Below are 25,347 nucleotides of genomic sequence, written 5' to 3'. Positions count from 1 at the left end.
GGATCATGCAGTACACCATTTAGAAGCCGCAATCAACAGCGCCTATCAACTAGCATCAACCAAGCTGGAGCCTCAGTACCACTCTTCTCCACATGAAGAATTACGCACCCAGTTTCTAATTCATCTGAAACGCTGGATCCGCAAACTTTGGCAATCTACCCAACATCCTACGATTCATGCTCTTTACAATCACCTCACCAAAACAGTCCGAAATCGCTTAAAACGCATCAGGTTGCAACAATGGGAGAACAAGCTATCTCACATTACAGGACAAAATCATGACTTCTGGAAGCTTCTAAAAAACCTTCGCACCACCAACCTATCTTCCAATCAACCAATACAAGGACCACAAGGATTAGTATTCACAGATGACGAAAAAGCTGATGTTTTTGCCGAAACCATGGAAGACCAATTCAGTTTAAATCCGGAACCTTATGATAATCTCCACATCGAAACTGTTCACCGTTTCATCAACAACTACCATCCAAGAACGCAACTCCAACCCGATTTACTAACTACTCCCCGTACAATCCAGAAAATTGTAAGGACTCTTCATCCTCGCAAAGCTGCTGGACCTGATAGAATTCCGTCTTCAGCTCTCAAATATGGACCACGCAAGTTATATGTACTCATCTGCAACATCTACCATGCTATGCTACGCCTTGGACACTATCCAACTCCTTGGAAAGAAGCACTTATTATCATGATACCAAAACCTGGCAAAGACTCCAAATTCCCACAAAATCATCGCCCTATTAGCCTACTAAACCATACATCCAAAGTTGTGGAAAAAATCATCCTTCAGAAGCTCCTATACCATCTTCAGTCTCAAGAACTGCTACCAGATCATCAGTTTGGGTTTCGGCCACAACACGGTGCTACAGCTCAACTTACTAGACTGGTTGAACTCATCACCTATGGATTCAACGAAAAAGCACAAACATTGGGCATATTTCTGGATATTGCCAAAGCTTTCGACCGAGTTTGGCATCATGGACTCATATACAAATTATATCTTCAGAATTTCCCACCATCACTCATCCTCTTAATCCAGTCCTTTCTTCAACACCGTTACTTCAGAGTCCGCATAAATCAGGCACTGTCAAGACAACACCCCATCACTGCAGGCGTCCCACAAGGGTCTTGTCTCTCGCCGATCTTATATTCCATATATACCTCAGATCTTCCTACCAGGCCCAACACCACAATAGCAACATTTGCGGATGATACCGCCATTTTTGCTCAGAACAAAAATATACGCTATGCAGCCGCAGCTCTACAAACTCATCTTCATCAAATAGAAGACTGGATGGAAAAGTGGCGAATTGCTATCAATCCTCAGAAAACTACGCTAGTTCATTTCACAAGAACCCACAAACATAGACCAATTCAAATACAGTTAAACGGACATCCTCTCAACCCACAACCAGGCGTAAAATACCTCGGTATCTATCTTGATCGGAAATTAACCTTCAAAGACCACCTACACCGCCAAGCAGCTCGTGCAAAAATCACATTGCAACAGGTTTCAAGTATTCTCAGATCCAGATTCTTCAGTCATTCTGCTCGTATTAGAACCTATAACATGATCATCCGCTCTCAACTACTATATGGGCATCCCGCATGGGCTCATGCAGCCCCCACACATATACTCCAGCTCCAGCGAGTACAAAATGCAGCAGCACGCTGCATTTCTGGCCACTCCAAGGACACCCGTATCCAACAACTTCATGAAGACCTAGACCTGCCCTACATCACTGACGTTATCCAACAACAAACAAGAACATTCTGGAACCGTCTTCGCAACTCCGACTACCACACACTCAACAACATCGGCAACCTCCAACCTAGGAGAAGATCATTCAAGATGCCACAACCTTAAAAAAAAAAAAAAAAAAAAAAAAAAAAAAAAAAAAAAAAAAAAAAATATATATATATATATATATATATATATATATATATATATAAAAAAAAAAAAAAAAAAAAAAAAAAAAAAAAAAAAAAAAAAAACAAGTACTGTAAGAGGCGACAGTTGCCTCCGATAATAATTCAGATTACGTTTCTAAACCTCATGTTATTCAACTTCATCTTATAAGAGGCAGGAGCTCCTCAACAGAGCTCGGAACTCACACATCAAAATTGTCATGAATAACTGGCGAACTGGCGAACTGGCGAACTGGCGGACACATCTAATTTTGCTGAACGAGTGAGTCATCATGCCACCAAAAACTAGCGGAAAGGCTGCAAAGAAGGCTGGTAAAGCCCAAAAGAATATCTCCAAGGGAGATAAGAAGAAGAAGAGGAGGAGGAAGGAGAGCTATGCCATTTACATCTACAAAGTTTTGAAGCAAGTGCATCCTGACACTGGCATATCTAGCAAAGCTATGAGTATCATGAACAGCTTTGTTAATGACATCTTCGAGCGTATTGCTGCTGAAGCTTCTCGTTTGGCCCATTACAATAAGCGGTCAACTATCACCAGCCGGGAAATCCAAACAGCTGTGCGCCTTCTTTTGCCTGGTGAACTTGCCAAGCACGCTGTAAGTGAGGGTACGAAGGCTGTTACCAAGTACACAAGCTCTAAGTAAAAATCTTCTTCAAGATTTTTCATTTCAAACGGTCCTTGTCAGGACCAACACATTATTCGAAAGAGTTAAATCACGAAATTTGCTTCATTCTGTTATGTAGAAACACGTTGAAATCCAATTTCTATATGCTGTTAGTAAAAAAGTAAAGCACATAGCGGAGATGTGTCGTGCTTGTATACGAAAGGCATTTACTCGCCGGAGATCTACACTTAGTCATAATAATTTACTTTTAAAAAGTGGTAATACATTCCGTGTTAAGTATAGTAGTAGGTGCACACGGATCGGAAATCAGGTTATTTTAATGTGCCGTGCAAATAAACAGGCTGTTAGTGTAAGAAATAGTGGGTATAACGCTTAGAATATCGATTAATCGCTATGAAATAATGTTGATAAATTATCTCTTGAAAGTACTATAAAATTAATGTTTCTAGTATTTTCGTACTTGAAGGATAATGAAATTTGAAAAAGAGATGCCAACAGCACCTGGTGTTCCCAGGCGGTCACCCATCCAAGTACTGACCAGGCCCGATGCTGCTTGACTTCGGTGATCGGACGAGAACCGGTATATTCAGCATGGTATGGCCGTTGGCGAATGCATATGGCTTCGAGTGAGTTATTGTAGCTACGTAGGTTTGTCGGTGAATACTCAAAAAGACCAGCGCGTGGAAAGCGTTGCTAATTGTTTTAAGTAATGCATGATTACGAAATTATCGTGGTGAACGATGTGAGAATATTCGTCTTTGTGAAAAACAAAATTAGAAAAAGTATACCAACAGCACCTGGTGTTCCCAGGCGGTCACCCATCCAAGTACTGACCAGGCCCGATGCTGCTTGACTTCGGTGATCGGACGAGAACCGGTATATTCAGCATGGTATGGCCGTTGGCAACTACCTTTTCTTCAATGTCCTGTTAAGGAAGTATGTTTTAAGTAAGAATTGACATTATTAACTATAAAGGCAAGCATATTAACGTCGTTAACATTACTTGGAATATACTAATATTCGAATAAATATTTGAATGTTCGAATGATGAGTGATTCGGATGTTCATAGTGCCACTGTGTCCTATCGAGTTTACTATCACGAACCACGTATGAAATTGTATATAAATAAATAAAAATAAATCCTTTATTAAGTATTGATTACAGGAAAAAGGCAAACTTACATTCTTTAATGTACACAATGAAATGTATGAAAGATATTTTTAAGATATGTTTCACTTACCCTTTATAACGCAAGGTAGTTTTCAGTGTAGCATTCTCTTCAGCTGCGAGATAACGTAAGGCAGATGATCATTCAGTCGTGAAGCACTAAAATGTAATATACATTTTAACTATTATCGATAAGAATTATTTACTGCAGGGATGCAAATAAAGTGAGGCAAATTAGTAAATAAAAACCGATACTGTAACTGATAATATAATTAGTTGTATCTGTATTAGTTGTATATACAGTAATCGCACGATTATCCGCGGAGTTGGATGTTGGCATAATCGCGCATAATCAGCAGTATGAGCAGAAAAGGGAAATGAAATGAAATATTTAGATTTACGTCGCATACTTATACCGGTTACGCTAAAGGAGACGGTGATGATGAGTACTGAATGAAGAAAGTGGGAGGAAACGGGAGAAACCCGAGAAAACCCATGAGCACGGTCTTTATGCACGACAAAGTTCACACGGCACGAGCTGGGATTGAATCAGGGACCCCAAGCACCGGAGGCCAAAAAACGGACAAAAAGTCTTTCGTGCAACTTTCGTTTTCGGTAAAAAGTTTACACATAATTTAGAAAGAGTAGTTTTCTGGTCTTTTTATTTCACAAGTTGGTTCATGTCTATATTTTTTACATGCATAAAAAATTTTTCAACTCCCTTGCTTATTTCCTGTTAAAGACCTCTACCTCTGATTGTATTTTTTGCACATATTCTTATTGTTTTCAGACAACATTTCTAAAAGCGTAATTTATCGTCAGCAAGAAAAGAAAAGGAAAGCCTCGGATAGTGGAATGTGTACTGTATATATATATATATATATATATATATATATATATATATATACGTATTAGTATATAGTTTTATTTTATACGTCTCCTATTATTACACAATGTGCAGATATTGTCAAAGCGCAAGTAAATATGTATAACTCCCCGTTCTGCACTTAATAACTTGAAAGAAGTTCGGGGAAGGTAGTGTAACAGAAAGTGCAAACAGAAATGAGGGTTTAAAGGCATTTAATATTATTCCGTAGTAGTATGATTTTTTGTAAAAAAAAATATATATATATATATATATATATATATATATATATATATATATCTAAACATACATATTCAATGATATAGTAAGAGGTTAGCAGCACTGATAGAACTGCAGAAAGTACAAAACCGTTAATAAGAAAGAGAGAGAGATGGTGGCCGCTTTTGTGCTTTTCATTGGCTAATTCCGAATTGCGCGCGAATACGTACGAGATTTCTTTCTTTTTCCTCTTCGCAGCCCAGATGTTGCCAATTAGAAGTTTTTAGTACTACATTTGTATGAAAATGTTGCCTTTAAGAAATGTGGTTTGCATACAGAGAAAAGAGCAAAATGAATATTTACCTTAGTGGGCATGAAAAAAGACGAAACATTTTGCAAGATGGACACACGAACTTCCTTAATGCAGGCGTTCAGTACATTATTGTAAAGAAAAAAACACTAAAAAGAATTACTTCAATATCCCTAGCAACATTCAACAATTCATAGAGAAAAATCTTTATTTTGAGAACAATGGAAAACTATGTAATTGTAGATAACTACTAAATTTAATGATTAAGGAAAACGTTTAGGCCCGGCCCTTCAGAAAGAAAGTGCACAGAATATTCTCTCATGGAAGCAATTGCAAAATCAACATTTTGTTTGCAGTTATAATTAGAGGATCTATATACAGGGTGTTCGAAAAAGAATGTATCCTCTTGAAAGAAAATATTCTCTGGGCCCCTAATCCTTTATATACCGAAAGGAAGTTTGTATAGCATTTTTTCTTACCTTCGTTAGAAGAATTGAAAGTGACTACTATCGTGACACGGGAGATATTTAATCGATAGTCGAATTACTCACATACTCGAATGAACACGTCTCTTGTAAGGAGAGGAAAGGCTTCTGTGATCCGCTATCGCAGCTGTGTCATATCTGCAGAGAATGTTAGGACACAAACGTGATCTTTGAGAGCCTCGTGAAAAGAAGTCGCATAGTATCATGTGTGGAGACATCGGGGCCATCTGAAGAACGCTTCATCATTAGGACCAAGGGCGAGTTACGAAACACTCTGGGATATATTTATTAACATAACTTCTCGTCATTCTGCAAGTGTGGTGGAGCTCCATCCTATTGGAAAAGGAAACCTCGGGAGCCCTCTTCATGTGTAGGTATCGTTCACATCTGAAGCATGTGAAGATAGATTACTGTACTATCGTGTACCTAAAATCATTTTCTACGAATACGAACATGTCTACACTGAAGGCAGTGCAGCTCTTTTTCTCTTTTTTTTGGTCATGTATTGTAACGCGGGGCAATGCACACAATAACATGTAATGTTGTGTATCATCATAAAGGGCCAGGGCGATGATTGGATCTTGATGGACGTGGAGAACTGATAGGTGATGTGAGTGGTATTGTGATCTATGGTTGTATGTTTACTGATGAATGCATAAGGAGAGGTGAAGGGGTTGCCTTTTTTTTTATGTCGATCGGGAGGGAAGCGATTGGGAAACTTTTGACTTTGTTTTTCAACCGAATATATTGATTGAATAGGTCGCCGACAATTTTACGGGGCGTCACGTCGTTGCCTTTTTCATGTCGATCGCGAGCGAAGCGAGCGTTTTTTTTTTTTTTTTTTTTTTTTTTTTTTTTTTTTTTTACCGACAATATGTATTGAATCGGTTGCCAACACCTTTAGGGGCGCGTCACGTCCTTCTTTCTGTGCTGATCGCGAGCGAAGCGAGCGCGAAATTTTTGACTTTTTTTTTTTTTTTTTTTTTTTTTTTACCCACAATATTTATTCAATCGGTCGCCAACACTTTTAGGGGTGCGTCACGTCCTCTTTTCTCTGCTGATCGCGAGCGAAGCGAGCGCGAAATTTTGACCTTTTTTTCTCTTTTTAATTCTTTTTTTTCTTTAAGAAAAAATATTGATTTCATAGGTCGCGAACATTTTTACGGGATGCAACATCGTTTATTTGTTTTTCCAACCGTCTTTCTGTCTTGAGCCCCCGCCAAGTTAACTTTATGGTGGACAAAAACTATGTGCGGTGGGTTACCGCGGGGTTCTCCCGTTTCCTCCCACTTTCTTCATTCCACCACCATTTCAATCATTTCTCATAATCAGCGCCTCTTTTAGCCTAAGCGGCATAACGTGGGACGTAAAACAAAGATTTCCTTTAGTTGCTTTCTGTCTTGATTACGAGCGCGAAATTTTTTACTTTTTTTTTCTTTCTTTTGATATTATTCATTTAATAGGACGGCAACACCTTTACGGGCCGCCGCGTCGTCGTTTACACTTCTTCAGCCCATATTCTTTCTGCTTGTTCGTTTTCCGGCATCTTGTTATCACCGCCCGCGGCAATGCCTATGTCTTTCATCGCTTTTTGAAGCAAATCTTTAATAAATATGCACTCTCACATTTGTACTAATATGCATACCACAGTGGATAGACTGTAACTAGGAAAGCAGAAGCCTGCATATCATATTATTTAACAGTTGAAAGTGAACTGTCATTTTAAGTTTGATTTTGATCAGATGAGTGCAGTTCAACTCGTCGACAATTGTGAAGATTCTCGAGGTTAGGGACCATCCATTTTGTGCTTTGTAATGAAAATGGCTGCAGCCAAACTTCTCTGATCTGAATGAAACTTGGCATGATGATACATCTTGACCTGCTCTACAAGTTTATTTAGTATTTTCCGTTGCGCAGGCTTTTGCTTCTCCAGGTTCTCCCATGGAACTGAGAAACGTATTCAGTCGAACTTCTGCGGTAAGTCAGTATATCATCCTGAGAAGTTTGATCGAGATAGCAGAGGTTCGACTATTCGTTTTTCAATTCCATGTGATATTACAACACGGTGAACTAAATTTATATAGAAACACTTTGATTTTGTTTTGTTTTTTGCTAGCATTAAACTGAGAAAATGTTATTCAATAGACAGAGAACACCACTCAAAGAAAAGTACATCATAAGAATATATATATGGTTGCTGTGGTTCTCGGTTTAATTTGCTAGTTAAGAAACTTGCTCTAAATAAGTACATCTTACAGGTGAAAAACTAAGCCAGGCGATAGAATTAAATATAAAGTTATACACTTTTATTTTACGTTTACTAGTGTTGGGTTACTACTGTAAAATAAGTCAGTATATATGAAAGATAACTGTATTAGGTACTATTTTCCACCGGCGGTGTATTCTTGCATAGTGTACTTAATGTTTACAAGCGGGGCGCTACTAGTATGGATGCATGACAAGTGCTATTGAAACTCGAAAACTAACTGGTTTCCACTACCCTTGCTTATACGTATACCCGCGTCGCCTTCGCTCCTGTTCACTTTGGACGCACATTCTTGCTATCGCTCAGGCCCCCAGCTTTCTCCTGTTTTGGCTCCCTTAAATAGTATTCGTGCTTTTTATTGGCCACCTGGCAAAGCACTTGTAATGATTTTACACCAGTAACTCTAAAATACATGTGTATTACTTTATTTAATTCTGTCGTCTGCAGAATTTTTTTTTTTTTCGTACAAATATGCCTTTTCATGCAGAACACTGAATTTTGCCTGTAAATTTTTGAGAATATGCTGTGACGAAACTTGAGCACCGTTCTTCTTTTCTTTCTTATCACGAGTCTTCTTTAGCCTAATGAGCACAATCATCACACGATAACGACTATTCTTTTCATTTAACTTGTAAACAAGTTGAACTAATAATAATAATTGATGTACAAAGGAGAAGTGTCCTACATATTTGAGGTAAAAAATAAAATAAATATACTTCTACTTCATCCGTGTTTACAAAGTTAAATGTTATCGATTTACAAAAAATGGTCACCTATCCACACACTGACCAGGCTCGACACTGCTTGACCATACATATTAAAACATCGGTCCCACTGAATACACAAGTAGTAAGCACATTCACATAAAAATAATTAGGATTACAGTATATAAAATGCGTTAATTAAAATAGCAAATGCCTTACCTTATCACAGGCGATCCAAAGCCACTGCACATCATCTGCTACGCACACTATATTCCTCCAATATTTCACTCACTTCCTATATCACGCAACAGAAAATATTAATAAAATTCACTTAGCAACATTTTCATTTTTAATCAACAATACGTATAACAATTAAGAATAAAATTAATTGTGAGCACATTGTTATAATTAGAATACTGTTTTTATTCGTTTACAAATATGGGATTAATATAGAGCTGGCAGCAACAATATATACAACTCATCCTGTATGTATCGTAAATCCTAACTTGAGAAGACATCTCTGACGCAAACAATGAGACAAGAAATCAAATACTATATCCGACACATTTGGGGTTTATTGAACTTCAATGTTGGAAGATACCACCTTGTCGGTAGTACAAATGTAATATCCTTACAACACGCGGAACTTTTGCCAGGCATATCTAGGAATTTGGGAAGATTAATTGATATCCTTAATGTGCAATGTATGATTATGACGCATTGTTATGTACACGCAGACGGAACCAGGACAATCTATAGATGACATTTGCACTGTGTTTGGACAATTTGTTCGCAGAAAATAACCGTTTTTGTCTATGAATACTTGAGAACATGGAAGGTATGAGATATACATTTTATGCGCAAATATTATAATACAAATCATTGTTAGTTTGGTGGATGCGTGAAAGAAAGAAAAGGAGTAGATTTTTGCAGACGTCCGGATATAAAGCGAGAACTGAGAATACGCATCTATAACATCTATTTTCTTTGTGTTAATGATATCGATGAACTAAACGGGGAAACTAAAATACAACTGTTTGCAGTATAATTCGAAGTATAGTCAAGTGCAGAGGCGTACTCACGGGGTGTCCACCGGGTGCGGACTCCTCGCAAAAGTTCCTAAGTGAACATACATTTGCAGACTTTCTCATTAAATGTAGTTATTAACAGGGAAAATATTGATGTATCATCAATATAAATCTGATCTTACACTTCATCTGTACTCTGTCTGTATCATGTTTTTGTGAAAAAGTAAGTGGAATATTTATCGTGTTTTCGAATGCAGAATAATAGTATATAGACATAGTGGCTTGTAGTATTGGAACCTTGCCCCCCGAAGCTTGGATCCCTTAGAAGAAAAAAAAATGCATGCGCGCCTGGTGAAATGGTTAACGAATTCAGTTCACTCGATGAATCGACAGATAGTAATACACATTTCGACAGATCGACAGCATTCGACAGATACAGACATATGAAAGTAGCACAAGAATTAGGCGAAAGTCCGTGCGTTTCCTCAATTCACGTAGGAAACAACAGAAAATATCAACTACCATAAAATAATCCGTATATATATTTAATTTATTTGGAATAAAATAAATATAGAAACAACCTGTTCATACATAACTACGGTAAGTGCGTTAATTGCTAACGTAAGAACAAATATGAAACAAGGCACAAAATAAAAAAGAAAAATAAAGTTAAAGGGAATAAATATTTAGGCTTGATTGTCATTCGTATTAAGAAGCTGGGTAATAAAATGTTAAAATCTACAGAAAATTATGAAATTAAATCAGGATTTGAAATAAAAGTCTATACATTGGAAGTAGGCCAGGGAGTTTGCAAGGCAGATGTGTGCGACACGCGTTACTTTATAGATTCCCTTCATTGAACTATAGTAAGCAGTACGAAGATGGTACTTTGCGTATAATCACAGGAAGGATTGAAGTTAATTACCATGGTAATATAATTATTTATTGATAAGTATTTCCATGTTAAATTATGAAAATTATAAGCACAAGGAGGGTGAAAAAGTAGTGTGACCGACTTAGCAATGACTGAAACATAAAATAGAAAAGCGAATAAAAACAAATGCCTTTTGAGTTATGTGGAATAAAGTTTCTTCTAGCCAGTAAGGAAGAATAGGATCTGGTGCATTCATTGAATACCTGAAAAAAATCGTTTATCAAAATAGAAGGAAACACACTTATCGTTGTGGCAACTACGAACTTCTGTTTACCTCAGCCCGCCTCAGCAAGTGCTTTCTATCCGGTCCGCGCTCCGTAACCAAACTCAACGCTGCCTGCTAGCGAAAATTTCATTCTTCAGTATCGTTGAGTTTATTGCAGAAAGCAATGGCAGATACGGCATCAGCACCTGCAGCCCCGGCACAGGCTTCTCCTAAGAAGTCTGCAAAGCCTAAGAAACCAAAAACAACACCTTCTCATCCAAGAACATCAGAAATGGTGAACAACGCCATCAAGAATTTGAAGGAAAGGGGAGGAAGTTCACTGCAAGCTATTAAGAAATACATCTCTCAGAACTACAAAGTGGATGCCGAGAAGCTTGCTCCATTTATCAAGAAATACTTGAGAAGTGCAGTTGCTTCTGGGTCTTTGGTTCAGACCAAGGGAAAAGGTGCATCTGGATCGTTTAAGCTTAGTGCTTCATCGCTGAAGGAGAAGCCTGAAGGTGGATCTTCAACCAAGGCGAAACGATCAGCATCAAAGGAGAAGAAGCCTGCGAAAAAGCCAGCAGCTAAACGTCCCAAGAAGACTGGTGAAAAGAAAAAGGCTGCTGCTCCCAAACCTAAGAAATCACCATCTAAAGTGAAGAAGGCAAAAACTCCCAAGAAGCCAAAGGCCCCGAAGCCAAAGAAGGCTACAGCAAAACCGAAAAGTGCTAAGAAGGCTGCACCAAAGAAGAAGTAAATGTGTCAGTAAATCATCTGACATTTTAAAACGGCTCTTTTTAGAGCCATCAAATACTTTGAGAAGAGTAAAATTGTGCTTTTCCTATCATTATCACATGTTCATTCATAGCAATGTATAGTATACACGCAAGGGACTTTGAGTTTTCTTTTTAACCGAAGCACTTCTTGATGTAAGTGCTTTATAACAGAGGGGAATTGAGGGTGGGGAAAGAAAGCTTTCACGGGTGTCAAGAATGGTGTACTCGAAAAAAAATGGGGAACACATTACGTAATGTCAATTTGTGATCACTTACTTTTTCCTTGTTCCTATCTTCAAGTAGCGAAACAGTACAGAAAACGCACTTAATGCATTTGTTAGAAAAACTTTTGCAGGCTGACTGGGTTCGATTCTCGGTGGGAGCTCAAATGTTTCGCATTGCACGTTAATAAGTAGGTCCACGTTTGAAACAGCCTTGCTGCTGAAAGGGACACTAAACTAAAATCAACTCTTTTCAAGGCTGGGGTGAAAGAAATGTTCGAACTTATTACAACTCGTGAAAGTGAAGTAGACTATGTTTCAATTTAACGTCGTACTATTATGATTTTTATGATAAAGGAGACGGGTGATTACGCCTAATGAATGATGGAAATACTGGTGTAATGAGAAAGTGTTAGGAAAAGGGAACACGCTAATAACCACGGATACCGTCTTATAATTCGTAATATTGCTATAAAGAAAAATAGTAACACCAGCAGAAATGTAGGTGTACAATTGAACTGATGTTAAGTACAAACAGACACTTAAAGAAAGTTTAGTTTAACGTTTGCATTCAACAGCAGCGACCTCTGACAAAATAATATTACTTTTGCTACCTTGGAAGAAGTACATATTTCGCCTGCGAGTTCTATCAGATTAATAACGTTGAGAAGGGCAAACAGTGGTTGAATCGAAGTTAAGTTATGCAACATATGGCAAAATCGAACCCTTGACCACATAAAACGAAGATAATCAATCGGTAAACATAGGGGAAAACTAAAGAATATACTTGAAAGATAGGATGATATACGAAACGACAGGAAAACGAAGGTAGATGTATTAACTATGCAACATACGGCGTGAGAATTTAAAAAAAAAAGATAACAAGTATGGACAAGATCCTTGTTAGGATAACAGCATCTCTAAGTAGTGTATTGGTCCTAAAAAGGACCGTTTTTGAACTCAGTGCCAGAACTTCAAACTTAAGCACGTTCCCCACGGATGCGGCGAGCAAGCTGAATGTCCTTAGGCATGATTGTGACTCTCTTTGCGTGAATAGCACACAAGTTGGTGTCTTCGAAAAGCCCTACAAGGTAAGCTTCACTTGCCTCCTGTAAAGCCATGACAGCTGAGCTTTGGAAGCGAAGATCTGTCTTGAAATCTTGTGCAATTTCTCGGACGAGTCGTTGGAAGGGCAGCTTGCGGATGAGCAATTCAGTGCTCTTCTGGTAACGACGAATTTCTCGGAGAGCCACAGTACCAGGCCTGTAACGATGGGGCTTTTTCACTCCACCGGTAGCTGGAGCACTCTTTCTTGCAGCTTTGGTGGCAAGCTGCTTTCGAGGAGCTTTGCCTCCAGTAGATTTCCTAGCTGTCTGCTTGGTACGTGCCATTGCAACTGTCACGACTTGTTTCAAATAATTGCGCGCTGAATGAAGTCAAGTTATATAAAGAGCAAAACCGTTAAATCAAGCTATTTCTCATTGGATAAAGTCAGTCGAAAAGGACAGTTCTCATTGGCTTAGACACGTTTTGTGTTTTTCCTCCGTGCTTTCCCTGCATGATCGAAGGAACAAAACCACGAGTCTTGGGCTGCTTGGGCTTGTATTTCTCGTGTGTGGTGAGCGAAGCAGTAACATATCGAAATGACAGGACGTGGAAAAGGAGGCAAGGGTCTTGGCAAAGGAGGTGCCAAGCGCCACCGTAAAGTTCTTCGTGACAACATCCAGGGTATCACCAAACCCGCTATTAGGCGTCTTGCTCGCCGTGGTGGTGTGAAGCGTATCTCTGGTCTCATTTATGAAGAGACCCGAGGAGTATTGAAAGTATTCCTGGAGAACGTAATCAGAGATGCTGTTACATACACAGAACACGCCAAGAGGAAGACAGTGACAGCTATGGATGTTGTGTATGCCTTGAAGAGGCAAGGAAGAACCCTGTACGGTTTCGGAGGTTAAGTTGGGGTTCCTCCTATTTTGGATATAAAATTGGCATAAACGGCTCTTTTCAGAGCCAACAAATTTATATAAAGGGAAAGATTTACTTTGTGCGATTTTCTGTTAGATTATAAGAATTCGTGTAACTACATTAAAGCCTTTTGATGCACACTAAATTACAGACGTAGAGAGATTAATTTGAGAAAATCATACGTTTTTTTTTACATTATGTACGTTCATGTATACGTATTCATATCATGTAGCAGTATTAATGCTGGAGAAGGGGTTCTGGTTGGAAATTGGCGATTTGTTGGAAGTAGCGAGCATGAGAGATGCGAAACGCAAGTCGGAATTTCTGTTCTGACAGTAGGATGTACGTATAGAGGCTTATACAACTTCTATACTGTGCTGTGAGGGGCGAATAATGCGTTAGAAACCTGAATCTTGTCCTTTATCTTGTTTACGTGGTCTTGGGTTCGATTTCTTTCTTTTGCGGTAGTGTCTATTGTGATTTACATGTAAATTAATGACACTTCGTAGCGGGTTACTAAAATAAAGAGTAATACAAATATGAGATGTAGGTTAATGCATTGTATACTTCACATTATTTACTAAAGAAAGGCAGTAGTTACAAGAAACCTAGGCTCGCTCGTTGGGCACAGTAGCAAATGAGTTCTGAGATCAGAGAATAAGAGTAGTTGCGTATTACAAACCATATACATATAACACATATCACACAAATATGAATATCGACCTTGCAAAGAATAAATCGTACTTAAGTGTGCATTTAATGTCATTACTATGTTGCAAAAGAAATTTAGGAAAGTTTTCTGATCCGCTCTGTTCATGATGTCATTGGGGCATAGTAATGAACAATAATAAATGTCGAGAACATATTGAACAGAGTAATTTCAGCCAAGCCAACGCAAGAGAGAAACATGAGTGCTTTAAGAATGTTGGAAATTCCTTTGTCTAGCATGAAGTACATGAGAATATGTGGTATGAGGTTTTCTTCCATTGCTGAGAATCTGGGCTCGACTGTCCTGTCCTCTGGGTAATATGAGCCCGATGTACGCAAATATCAAAAAAATGTAGCTAGCGACAATACAAAAGGTAATGATCTTATAATTAATAATGTAGTGGGAACTAAGCACATCGCTGTTTGGAGTATTCTAAAGTTAGTGTGACTTCCTATGGGCTTCAATTACGATCGACGACTACACATATACTAATTAATCGAATAGCAGCGAGAATTTCGAATGAAACTAAGCAACTATCTCAGACACTTTTGATGAGTCTGTATATCGAAAACAATTCATTTCAATCGTAAATCTCCTCTATAAAGGGGTTTGTGGCCCTCATAAGGGCCGATTTGTATGAGATATAGGTCTTACATTTATGCCTTCTTCTCAGTTTTCTTGGGCAGAAGTACAGCTTGAATGTTGGGCAAAACACCACCCTGAGCGATTGTAACTCCAGACAACAACTTGTTTAATTCCTCGTCGTTACGGATAGCTAACTGCAGATGACGTGGAATAATCCTAGTCTTCTTGTTGTCACGAGCAGCGTTGCCTGCCAACTCAAGAACTTCAGCTGCCAGGTATTCCATGACTGCAGCCAAATACACGGGAGCGCCAGCACCAACTCGTTCGGCATAGTTACCCTTTCGCAAAAGACGATGGATTCTGCCTACTGGGAATTGAAGGCCAGCCCTGCTGGAGCGGGACTTGCTCTTTCCCTTGACTTTTCCACCTTTGCCGCGACCAGACATTGTTCAATATTCTTTCGTAATAAGATGAGAGGAAAAATTGCGGCCTCCCATGAATCAAGTCAGTTTTGTTACTACTTCAAGCGTGCACCCGAGTGCATCAAATGAAAAGCAAGGCAGTTGGCGCGAATTGAAACACCATCATCAGCAGTTGTCAGCAACCACCAACATTATACCAGGCTAAAGACTTTGTCAAGTTCACCTGCAAAACAGCAGCAGATTACGAGAAGATTATAGCTTACTGCAAAACGGCTCATAAAGATTATGCTTTAGAAACCAGGAAGCAAGAGCAACCTACGAAAGTAGTAATCCGACAGCTCCCAGTGGACACAGATCCTAACGACATTAAGCAAGACTTACAAAATCAAAAATTCTCCGTTCAGAAGGTTACACAGATGATGGGCAGGAGCAAAATTGATCAAAAACGTATTCCACTTCCACTTTTTCTAGTGTCTCTAGATAAAACATCATATACTTCTAACATCTACAACTGTAAATATATACTGTATTATAGAATCCATGTTGAAGCCTACAAACCACAAGAGTATCTTCAATGCTTCCGTTGCCAGCGACTTGGACACGCTCAACAATCATGTCATGCTACTCCGCGATGTCTCAAGTGCAAAGAAAATCACTTAACATCAGAGTGCTCAAAAAAGGACAGGTCAACTGCAGCATACTGCTGGAATTGCGGAGGAGATCATCCCGCCAACTATCGTGGCTGCATAGCCTTCCAGAAAGAAAAAGAACGCAGAACCAAAGCTAAAACCACATCTTCCACGGAAGCAAACGCAAACGCTTCTGATCCATCCACTTCATCAACTCCAGCCATTCCATCTACATCAACCTCGACAACTTCACAGAAAACCACGCAGCCTACCTATGCTCAGAGAGTCACTCCATCAAAGCAAACAACTACCTCATCCACTTCTACAGCATCTGTTGGAGACTTCGCTTCATCATTCAAAGAAATCCTGGATTTATTCCGTGGTCTAAACATCAGTCGCATTCTGGACCAGTTGAAAAAGGGCCTTCAGAAATTCAAGACAGCTCCTGATGTCATTACTAAATTCACTATAATCATGGACACCATAATGGACATCTTTGATGATGGCACAAAATAAAACACACCGCCAACTCAACATGATCTTCTGGAATGCAGAAGGAATTAACAGACAACGCCACGACTTTCAACACTTTCTACAGGAACGTCACATCGACATCGCCATTATTTCGGAAACGCATCTCAAACCCTGCACTCAGTTTAAGATTAGAAACTATAACGTCATCAGGAACGACCGTCTGCACACACCAAAAGGAGGAACAGCCATCATAATAAAACGAGACCTACCATACAATTTGTTACAACTGCCGGCACTACATTCTCTAGAAGCAACAGGAATTACTTTATTAGCATCAAACGCCAACCTTCATATCATCTCAGTCTACAAAAGACCAACCACGCCTCTTGATCCTAATGACTTCATCACACTTCATCGTCTTGGACCACATATCATCATCGCAGGAGACATTAATGCCAAGCATCCCCGTTGGAACTCCAGGAGAACCAATCGTGCAGGCAACACATTAGAAGCTGCACTACCCAATCTTCGCCTCACTCCCTTGGCTCCACTAGAACCGACCTTTTTTCCTCGCAATGGTGCACCACCGGACATACTGGACATGATGCTCTACGATAATGTGACCGTCTTACCGCCACTAGAGTCAGTCAACGCACTTAATTCGGATCACAATCCAGTTTATGTACAATTCAATCATCTCCATACAGTTCAGCAATTCAGACCACCCACCACCAAATCAACGGACTGGGACGCCTACCGTCGCCTGCTCACTCAGCTCGTCAATTTACGGTCACCGTTATCGACATCAGCTGAAATAGATGCAACAATAGCTTCCTTCACAGCACACATCAACAGTGCTCTCAAACTGTCAACTACAACCTGCACAAACGAAGATAAGCCTACCTCAGGAGTGGAAGCCAGAACATCATTCCTCATCTTCCTAAAACGCTGGGCTAGGAAAAGATGGCAAACCACACGACAACTGCCATACAAACATCTGTACAACAAACTGAAGACACGTATCACCAAGCGCCTTCAACGTATCAACATCCAAACATGGGAACGAAAAGTAGCCTCACTTTCACCAGGAGGCAGAGAATTCTGGAAACTGGCTCATTCTCTTAGTAAAAAAAGTATCTCCACAAATCTTCCGCTACAATCACCCAATGGACTACTATTTGATCCTGCAGATAAAGCTGAAGCCTTCGCCGATGCTCTCGAACTTCAGTTTCAACCTCATCATGATCTGTATGACGACCACACCATACAACAAGTACATCGACTCAACAGACAAGATCTTCCGCATCAACCTATAGAAGCTGAGCAATACACTACTCCAGCTGAGGTCAGTCGAATACTTCGATCCCTGAATCCCAATAAGGCCGCCGGACCAGATGGCATTCCATCAGCTGCGCTAAAACATGCACCAAGAATAGTTGCTGTCCAACTCAGTCGCATCTTCAATGCAATGCTTGAGACAGGTCATTTTCCACCTGCTTGGAAAGAAGCTCACATCATCATGCTTCCAAAGCCAGGAAAGGATCCTAAATTCCTACAACATTACCGGCCTATCAGTTTGTTATCAAATTTAAGCAAAATCATTGAACGAGTTCTACACAATCGTCTGCAGCGTCATGTTCACGAACATTCTCTGTTACCAGAACATCAATTTGGTTTCAAACCCGGCTACAGTACTACAGCCCAGCTACTTCGAATAGTCGAAAGAATCACATACAACTTCAATGACAAGGCCCACACCTTAGGACTATTTTTAGACGTGGAAAAAGCTTTCGACAAAGTTTGGCATCCTGGACTACTGTATAAACTCCGCCTTCAGCAACTTCCATCATCATATCTACATCTCCTGGACTCCTATCTTCAAGATCGAACCTTCAAAGTCAAATTTACTTCCACCATCTCCACCTCACGATCAATCACCGCCGGCGTACCGCAAGGCTCCTGCCTTGCTCCCATATTATATAATCTTTACACAGCAGATATCCCAACCACTGGACATTCCATGATAGCAACTTTCGCTGATGACACGGCCATCTTCACATACAGCCGCAACATCCGTTATGCAGAAATCTGGTTACAGCGACATCTCGATCTTCTCACCGACTGGATGATGAAATGGAGAATCAAAATCAACGCCACCAAAACAGAACTTGTGCACTTTTCACGTGGCCACATGCAACACCAGCTCAACATATTCTTCAATCACCAGCGCATAATACCTCAACCAGGTGTCAAATACTTGGGTTTATACCTTGACAGGAAACTCACCTTTAAGTCACATCTCACCACCACAGCTCAAAAAGCTCAGGAACGCTTACTGGCTATATACTGTCTTCTCCACTCTCATCAGCTAAAGTTGTCAACTAGAATCAACTTATACAAGATGTACATACGCTCAGCACTGATCTATGGACATCCAGTTTGGAGCCATGCAGCACAAACACATCGCAGAACGCTTCAGCTAGTGCAAAATAAAGCAGCAAGAATGATCTCTGGCCACGATCGATCCACAAGAATCCAACAACTACATGAGGACCTAGACCTTCCACTGCTTCCAGATTATCTTCAGGAGCTGTCCCGGCAATTCTGGAGAAAACTTCGTCGATCCGATGATCCTATATTACAAGACTTAGGTCAACTCGACCCTCCACGTATCACGTATGCAATGCCTACCTCACCGTAAAAAAAAAAAAAAAAAAAAAAAAAAAAAAAAAAAAAAAATAAAATAAAATAAAAAAAAATAAAAAAAAAAAATAAAAAAAAAAAAATAAAAAAAAATAAAAACAAAAAGACAAAAAAAAGACAAAAAAAAAAGACAAAAAAAAGACAAAAAAAAAAAAAAACAATATATATATATTCTATATGCGTCGGCCTCGGTCTCCGACCATTTGGAACTCTAAGACCTACTAAACTATCACGATTTTCTCTTAATACAAATAGGAGGCAAGGGCTCATCCCGAACCCGGTACTCCACACTAATAAAACCCGTCAAATACAACAGCGGAACAGCGGAACAGCGGACACATCTAATTTTGCTGAACGAGTGAGTCATCATGCCACCAAAAACTAGCGGAAAGGCTGCAAAGAAGGCTGGTAAAGCCCAAAAGAATATCTCCAAGGGAGATAAGAAGAAGAAGAGGAGGAGGAAGGAGAGCTATGCCATTTACATCTACAAAGTTTTGAAGCAAGTGCATCCTGACACTGGCATATCTAGCAAAGCTATGAGTATCATGAACAGCTTTGTTAATGACATCTTCGAGCGTATTGCTGCTGAAGCTTCTCGTTTGGCCCATTACAATAAGCGGTCAACTATCACCAGCCGGGAAATCCAAACAGCTGTGCGCCTTCTTTTGCCTGGTGAACTTGCCAAGCACGCTGTAAGTGAGGGTACGAAGGCTGTTACCAAGTACACAAGCTCTAAGTAAAAATCTTCTTCAAGATTTTTCATTTCAAACGGTCCTTGTCAGGACCAACACATTATTCGAAAGAGTTAAATCACGAAATTTGCTTCATTCTGTTATGTAGAAACACGTTGAAATCCAATTTCTATATGCTGTTAGTAAAAAAGTAAAGCACATAGCGGAGATGTGTCGTGCTTGTATACGAAAGGCATTTACTCGCCGGAGATCTACACTTAGTCATAATAATTTACTTTTAAAAAGTGGTAATACATTCCGTGTTAAGTATAGTAGTAGGTGCACACGGATCGGAAATCAGGTTATTTTAATGTGCCGTGCAAATAAACAGGCTGTTAGTGTAAGAAATAGTGGGTATAACGCTTAGAATATCGATTAATCGCTATGAAATAATGTTGATAAATTATCTCTTGAAAGTACTATAAAATTAATGTTTCTAGTATTTTCGTACTTGAAGGATAATGAAATTTGAAAAAGAGATGCCAACAGCACCTGGTGTTCCCAGGCGGTCACCCATCCAAGTACTGACCAGGCCCGATGCTGCTTGACTTCGGTGATCGGACGAGAACCGGTATATTCAGCATGGTATGGCCGTTGGCGAATGCATATGGCTTCGAGTGAGTTATTGTAGCTACGTAGGTTTGTCGGTGAATACTCAAAAAGACCAGCGCGTGGAAAGCGTTGCTAATTGTTTTAAGTAATGCATGATTACGAAATTATCGTGGTGAACGATGTGAGAATATTCGTCTTTGTGAAAAACAAAATTAGAAAAAGTATACCAACAGCACCTGGTGTTCCCAGGCGGTCACCCATCCAAGTACTGACCAGGCCCGATGCTGCTTGACTTCGGTGATCGGACGAGAACCGGTATATTCAGCATGGTATGGCCGTTGGCAACTACCTTTTCTTCAATGTCCTGTTAAGGAAGTATGTTTTAAGTAAGAATTGACATTATTAACTATAAAGGCAAGCATATTAACGTCGTTAACATTACTTGGAATATACTAATATTCGAATAAATATTTGAATGTTCGAATGATGAGTGATTCGGATGTTCATAGTGCCACTGTGTCCTATCGAGTTTACTATCACGAACCACGTATGAAATTGTATATAAATAAATAAAAATAAATCCTTTATTAAGTATTGATTACAGGAAAAAGGCAAACTTACATTCTTTAATGTACACAATGAAATGTATGAAAGATATTTTTAAGATATGTTTCACTTACCCTTTATAACGCAAGGTAGTTTTCAGTGTAGCATTCTCTTCAGCTGCGAGATAACGTAAGGCAGATGATCATTCAGTCGTGAAGCACTAAAATGTAATATACATTTTAACTATTATCGATAAGAATTATTTACTGCAGGGATGCAAATAAAGTGAGGCAAATTAGTAAATAAAAACCGATACTGTAACTGATAATATAATTAGTTGTATCTGTATTAGTTGTATATACAGTAATCGCACGATTATCCGCGGAGTTGGATGTTGGCATAATCGCGCATAATCAGCAGTATGAGCAGAAAAGGGAAATGAAATGAAATATTTAGATTTACGTCGCATACTTATACCGGTTACGCTAAAGGAGACGGTGATGATGAGTACTGAATGAAGAAAGTGGGAGGAAACGGGAGAAACCCGAGAAAACCCATGAGCACGGTCTTTATGCACGACAAAGTTCACACGGCACGAGCTGGGATTGAATCAGGGACCCCAAGCACCGGAGGCCAAAAAACGGACAAAAAGTCTTTCGTGCAACTTTCGTTTTCGGTAAAAAGTTTACACATAATTTAGAAAGAGTAGTTTTCTGGTCTTTTTATTTCACAAGTTGGTTCATGTCTATATTTTTTACATGCATAAAAAATTTTTCAACTCCCTTGCTTATTTCCTGTTAAAGACCTCTACCTCTGATTGTATTTTTTGCACATATTCTTATTGTTTTCAGACAACATTTCTAAAAGCGTAATTTATCGTCAGCAAGAAAAGAAAAGGAAAGCCTCGGATAGTGGAATGTGTACTGTATATATATATATATATATATATATATATATATATATATATATACGTATTAGTATATAGTTTTATTTTATACGTCTCCTATTATTACACAATGTGCAGATATTGTCAAAGCGCAAGTAAATATGTATAACTCCCCGTTCTGCACTTAATAACTTGAAAGAAGTTCGGGGAAGGTAGTGTAACAGAAAGTGCAAACAGAAATGAGGGTTTAAAGGCATTTAATATTATTCCGTAGTAGTATGATTTTTTGTAAAAAAAAAAATATATATATATATATATATATATATATATATATATATCTAAACATACATATTCAATGATATAGTAAGAGGTTAGCAGCACTGATAGAACTGCAGAAAGTACAAAACCGTTAATAAGAAAGAGAGAGAGATGGTGGCCGCTTTTGTGCTTTTCATTGGCTAATTCCGAATTGCGCGCGAATACGTACGAGATTTCTTTCTTTTTCCTCTTCGCAGCCCAGATGTTGCCAATTAGAAGTTTTTAGTACTACATTTGTATGAAAATGTTGCCTTTAAGAAATGTGGTTTGCATACAGAGAAAAGAGCAAAATGAATATTTACCTTAGTGGGCATGAAAAAAGACGAAACATTTTGCAAGATGGACACACGAACTTCCTTAATGCAGGCGTTCAGTACATTATTGTAAAGAAAAAAACACTAAAAAGAATTACTTCAATATCCCTAGCAACATTCAACAATTCATAGAGAAAAATCTTTATTTTGAGAACAATGGAAAACTATGTAATTGTAGATAACTACTAAATTTAATGATTAAGGAAAACGTTTAGGCCCGGCCCTTCAGAAAGAAAGTGCACAGAATATTCTCTCATGGAAGCAATTGCAAAATCAACATTTTGTTTGCAGTTATAATTAGAGGATCTATATACAGGGTGTTCGAAAAAGAATGTATCCTCTTGAAAGAAAATATTCTCTGGGCCCCTAATCCTTTATATACCGAAAGGAAGTTTGTATAGCATTTTTTCTTACCTTCGTTAGAAGAATTGAAAGTGACTACTATCGTGACACGGGAGATATTTAATCGATAGTCGAATTACTCACATACTCGAATGAACACGTCTCTTGTAAGGAGAGGAAAGGCTTCTGTGATCCGCTATCGCAGCTGTGTCATATCTGCAGAGAATGTTAGGACACAAACGTGATCTTTGAGAGCCTCGTGAAAAGAAGTCGCATAGTATCATGTGTGGAGACATCGGGGCCATCTGAAGAACGCTTCATCATTAGGACCAAGGGCGAGTTACGAAACACTCTGGGATATATTTATTAACATAACTTCTCGTCATTCTGCAAGTGTGGTGGAGCTCCATCCTATTGGAAAAGGAAACCTCGGGAGCCCTCTTCATGTGTAGGTATCGTTCACATCTGAAGCATGTGAAGATAGATTACTGTACTATCGTGTACCTAAAATCATTTTCTACGAATACGAACATGTCTACACTGAAGGCAGTGCAGCTCTTTTTCTCTTTTTTTTGGTCATGTATTGTAACGCGGGGCAATGCACACAATAACATGTAATGTTGTGTATCATCATAAAGGGCCAGGGCGATGATTGGATCTTGATGGACGTGGAGAACTGATAGGTGATGTGAGTGGTATTGTGATCTATGGTTGTATGTTTACTGATGAATGCATAAGGAGAGGTGAAGGGGTTGCCTTTTTTTTTATGTCGATCGGGAGGGAAGCGATTGGGAAACTTTTGACTTTGTTTTTCAACCGAATATATTGATTGAATAGGTCGCCGACAATTTTACGGGGCGTCACGTCGTTGCCTTTTTCATGTCGATCGCGAGCGAAGCGAGCGTTTTTTTTTTTTTTTTTTTTTTTTTTTTTTTTTTTTTTTTACCGACAATATGTATTGAATCGGTTGCCAACACCTTTAGGGGCGCGTCACGTCCTTCTTTCTGTGCTGATCGCGAGCGAAGCGAGCGCGAAATTTTTGACTTTTTTTTTTTTTTTTTTTTTTTTTTTACCCACAATATTTATTCAATCGGTCGCCAACACTTTTAGGGGTGCGTCACGTCCTCTTTTCTCTGCTGATCGCGAGCGAAGCGAGCGCGAAATTTTGACCTTTTTTTCTCTTTTTAATTCTTTTTTTTCTTTAAGAAAAAATATTGATTTCATAGGTCGCGAACATTTTTACGGGATGCAACATCGTTTATTTGTTTTTCCAACCGTCTTTCTGTCTTGAGCCCCCGCCAAGTTAACTTTATGGTGGACAAAAACTATGTGCGGTGGGTTACCGCGGGGTTCTCCCGTTTCCTCCCACTTTCTTCATTCCACCACCATTTCAATCATTTCTCATAATCAGCGCCTCTTTTAGCCTAAGCGGCATAACGTGGGACGTAAAACAAAGATTTCCTTTAGTTGCTTTCTGTCTTGATTACGAGCGCGAAATTTTTTACTTTTTTTTTCTTTCTTTTGATATTATTCATTTAATAGGACGGCAACACCTTTACGGGCCGCCGCGTCGTCGTTTACACTTCTTCAGCCCATATTCTTTCTGCTTGTTCGTTTTCCGGCATCTTGTTATCACCGCCCGCGGCAATGCCTATGTCTTTCATCGCTTTTTGAAGCAAATCTTTAATAAATATGCACTCTCACATTTGTACTAATATGCATACCACAGTGGATAGACTGTAACTAGGAAAGCAGAAGCCTGCATATCATATTATTTAACAGTTGAAAGTGAACTGTCATTTTAAGTTTGATTTTGATCAGATGAGTGCAGTTCAACTCGTCGACAATTGTGAAGATTCTCGAGGTTAGGGACCATCCATTTTGTGCTTTGTAATGAAAATGGCTGCAGCCAAACTTCTCTGATCTGAATGAAACTTGGCATGATGATACATCTTGACCTGCTCTACAAGTTTATTTAGTATTTTCCGTTGCGCAGGCTTTTGCTTCTCCAGGTTCTCCCATGGAACTGAGAAACGTATTCAGTCGAACTTCTGCGGTAAGTCAGTATATCATCCTGAGAAGTTTGATCGAGATAGCAGAGGTTCGACTATTCGTTTTTCAATTCCATGTGATATTACAACACGGTGAACTAAATTTATATAGAAACACTTTGATTTTGTTTTGTTTTTTGCTAGCATTAAACTGAGAAAATGTTATTCAATAGACAGAGAACACCACTCAAAGAAAAGTACATCATAAGAATATATATATGGTTGCTGTGGTTCTCGGTTTAATTTGCTAGTTAAGAAACTTGCTCTAAATAAGTACATCTTACAGGTGAAAAACTAAGCCAGGCGATAGAATTAAATATAAAGTTATACACTTTTATTTTACGTTTACTAGTGTTGGGTTACTAC

At 39.0% G+C, this 25,347-nt stretch overlaps 4 non-coding genes across 4 annotated transcripts; all 4 read right to left on the bottom strand.

Annotated features, from left to right (window-relative positions):
- Window positions 1-3,059: 3,059 nt before the first annotated feature.
- Window positions 3,060-3,178, bottom strand: LOC145678079 (5S ribosomal RNA). Its single transcript, XR_014130206.1, has one exon. It is a non-coding gene; the product is annotated as a 5S ribosomal RNA (ribosomal RNA).
- A 177-nt stretch (window positions 3,179-3,355) lies between these two features.
- LOC145678081 (5S ribosomal RNA) lies at window positions 3,356-3,474 on the bottom strand. The gene has a single exon (XR_014130208.1). It is a non-coding gene; the product is annotated as a 5S ribosomal RNA (ribosomal RNA).
- A 16,978-nt stretch (window positions 3,475-20,452) lies between these two features.
- Window positions 20,453-20,571, bottom strand: LOC145678078 (5S ribosomal RNA). The gene has a single exon (XR_014130205.1). It is a non-coding gene; the product is annotated as a 5S ribosomal RNA (ribosomal RNA).
- Window positions 20,572-20,748: 177 nt separating this feature from the next.
- LOC145678080 (5S ribosomal RNA) lies at window positions 20,749-20,867 on the bottom strand. Its single transcript, XR_014130207.1, has one exon. It is a non-coding gene; the product is annotated as a 5S ribosomal RNA (ribosomal RNA).
- Window positions 20,868-25,347: the final 4,480 nt, after the last annotated feature.

Source organism: Thermobia domestica, unplaced genomic scaffold, assembly GCF_964235325.1.
Source record: "Thermobia domestica unplaced genomic scaffold, izTheDome1.hap1.1 HAP1_SCAFFOLD_1832, whole genome shotgun sequence".
In the NCBI taxonomy this organism is placed as follows: Eukaryota; Metazoa; Arthropoda; class Insecta; order Zygentoma; family Lepismatidae; genus Thermobia; species Thermobia domestica.
The sequence above is the reverse complement of the archived record's forward strand: the minus strand, read 5'-3'. Positions and strand labels throughout refer to the sequence as shown.